This window comes from Stylophora pistillata, chromosome 1 (assembly GCF_964205215.1).
Source record: "Stylophora pistillata chromosome 1, jaStyPist1.2, whole genome shotgun sequence".
In the NCBI taxonomy this organism is placed as follows: Eukaryota; Metazoa; Cnidaria; class Anthozoa; order Scleractinia; family Pocilloporidae; genus Stylophora; species Stylophora pistillata.
The window spans coordinates 23,763,407-23,766,796 of record NC_142519.1 but is presented as its reverse complement, the minus strand read 5'-3'; the positions used below and the strand labels follow the sequence as shown (position 1 = coordinate 23,766,796).

The 3,390-nt window shown below is 37.9% G+C and overlaps 1 pseudogene; it reads left to right on the top strand.

The window, feature by feature from the left end:
- Nucleotides 1-1,541, top strand: part of LOC148741746 (uncharacterized) — a 5,688-nt pseudogene extending 4,147 nt beyond the window's left edge.
- The last annotated feature ends 1,849 nt before the right edge of the window (nt 1,542-3,390 follow it).

The following is a 3,390-nucleotide window of genomic DNA, read 5'->3' as shown; positions in this document are numbered from 1 at the left end:
CGATAAAGGAGATGAATTTTAATTTGAACAAAAGAGAATCCAGAGACGCAATTAAACTAAGGTATGACTGGGAGATCGCTGACGTACCTGGCATTTGCACATGTGGGGACTTTTTTACCGTTGATCATGCTATGGTCTGCTGGCATGGGGGGCTGATCATTCAAAGGCACAATGAGATTAGGGATCTAGAAGCGGAAATGTTGCGCATGGTTTGCACTGACGTAGAGACAGAGCCACTTCTTCAGGAAATTACATCGGAAAGTGCGCAAGCCAGAATTTAAGTAGTCAATTTTTTATTATGTAGCTTAGTTTACTGAATTTTTCTTTTTTTTTTTTTAGAGAAGTGCTTTTTGTGAAATATTTTTAAGGAAAAATTTATTATTATTATTAAGGACGTCGATCATGTATCGTCAATTTATTTGCTGTTCTGCTGAATGAAGTTGAAGCAAAATAATGCAGACATAAGATGAATTCTGCTACTCTGTAGAACAGATGTTAATACCAAAGAGATTCAAGACTTCTCTCAGCTAGAGACTTATTAAACTTGTTTTAATATTTGTACCTTAATTTGTCTTAATTTTGTTTGTTATCCTGTATTTTTACTGATTTTGTGAAATTATTATTATTATTACTATTATTACTACAGATGGCTGAGTGGCTGATGACTTCCTTATCAATATCTAGCCATAGAACTTTTCCACTGATTAACATACTTTACGATTGGATCTTTTGACTGTCCACAGACAGACTAAAAACTGCCCATCTGCATTGTACCACCCAACAGACCAGCTGTCAAACATGTGGCTCAAGGGGATTGACTGACTGACTAACTAATCTACATGTATCAACGACATGTATCAACTGATTAACAATTAATAGACATTATTTCTACAGACTGAGTAAACAATAAATAAACTGAAAGATGGTTGCAGTAACATGAATTCAATGATAAGGACTTAAACACCAGTAACGTTTGTGTGAGATTGTGTGACCAGTGGCGGATCCAGGGGGAGGTTTCGGGGGGTCCGGACCACCCTATCAGACCTGACGCTTACAACTCTGAGACTGAAATTCTTACATCCGCAGGATCGTATATCACTTTTTAACTGGCTGATTTTTTAAATTATCGAATCCAAGTAAACGGTAAGCGGCCAAGGAATTATAACGTGCAACCGCGACTGGTGGGAGGGGGTGTGGAGAGTGCGGGGGAGAAGTAATTTGTCTCAAATGAGTCCAACAGTACTTTCTGAACCAAAGGTTCGACTCCCGACTCCTCCCCCCTCCCCCCTCAATCAAAAATTCCTGGATCCGCCCCTGTGTGACTGAAGGACTAACAGACTGAATGACTGAATACAGTCTGGTAACTGACTGAATGACTGAATGCAGTCTGGTAACTGACTAAATGACTCAATACAGTGTGGTAACTGACTTAATGACTGAATACAGTCTGGTAACTGACTGAATGACTGAATACAGTCTGGTAACTGACTGAATGACTGAATACAGTCTGGTAACTGACTGAATGACTGAACACAGTCTGGTAACTGACTGAATGACTGAATACAGTCTGGTAACTGACTGAATGACTGAATACAGTCTGGTAACTGACTGAATGACTGAACACAGTCTGGTAACTGACTGAATGACTGAATACAGTCTGGTAACTGACTGAATGACTGAACACAGTCTGGTAACTGACTGAATGACTGAATACAGTCTGGTAACTGACTGAATGACTGAATACAGTCTGGTAACTGACTGAATGACTGAATACAGTCTGGTAACTGACTGAATGACTGAATACAGTCTGGTAACTGACTGAATGACTGAATACAGTCTGGTAACTGACTGAATGACTGAATACAGTCTGGTAACTGACTGAATGACTCAACACAGTCTGGTAACTGACTGAATGACTGAATACAGTCTGGTAACTGACTGAATGACTGAACACAGTCTGGTAACTGACTGAATGACTGAATACAGTCTGGTAACTGACTGAATGACTCAACACAGTCTGGTAACTGACTGAATGACTGAATACAGTCTGCTAACTGACTGAATGACTGAATACAGTCTGGTAACTGACTGAATGACTGAATACAGTCTGGTAACTGACTGAATGACTGAATACAGTCTGGTAACTGACTGAATGACTGAATACAGTCTGCTAACTGACTGAATGACTGAATACAGTCTGCTAACTGACTGAGTGACTGAATACAGTCTGGTAACTGACTGAATGACCGAATATAGTCTGGTAACTGACTGAGAGACTGAATACAGTCTGGTAACTGACTGAATGACTGAATACAGTCTGGTAACTGACTGAGAGATTGCACAGATGCGAACATCTGAAAATCTGATATTTAGATTTTCTCAAAGGGATCTATAGTTGTCACTGATCAAATGCTTAACCTGATAAAGCATCTGCTTGGAAACTGAATTGACGAATCAGATGATGGGTACAATGTTCATTTATGTTATAAATATGGAAAGAATTTTACTTTTTAGAATTTACTACTTTTTAAGGAATTTATTTAAAAAATGAACTCCATTTTAAACGCGTCTCAGTCATTCAATTATGTTGCCAAACTTAGATTCACAGACATTCCTTTTTTAAGGTGAAACAAAGCAAAGGATGGATATTTGTTGGTAACAAGGCAACAGACTGGCTGACTTATGAAAACAAACATTTGTAGAGTGGGGTTGCAAAAAGGAAATGTCTATTTGCTCGCTTTTCTGTACAAATCATGTCATTATAAATCTAAACACAAGGAAAACATTGAAGAAAAAATTCTTTTTTTGTTATTGGATAGGTGCCAGTAGTGGACGGTGGGTTCAGCCCTAAGGATGGAATTTGAATTTATCCTAATTGATGATTGCTTTGTTGTGAAATCCAAGTAGTAGCTGATAAAGCAGGTAAAGAAGACATTTGTTTTGAAGTATGTTCTCAAGTTCACTTCAGATGTGTAGTGTACAATTTAATGGTGAACTGGAAGATTTTGCACCACCATCAGTAATTCAAAATGGTATCCATGTCTAATGGGGTTGTTAAGAACGTGGACAAAGGTGGATCTATACCCTGAATTTAGACTTGTAAATTGTTTCCAAATATTCCTACGGGTGATAGCCAGCAGTAAAAATGTCTCTCATCTCACTTCTCATGGACATGTTTCTCTTTATTTAGGCACAAGCATAAGCGTTAATATCTGCACAAAAAGAGAATAATAAAAAGTGAGCACGAGGATGCTTGCTGTATAGACGGCAGATTTGGTGAAGATAAATTTCAGCTTTTGTAATCGTTACGGTGGCCAATTTACCATTTCAACTTTGTTGATATATGCAAATTATTTAGTGAAGATAGATTTGTTTTTAAAATGAAGTTAG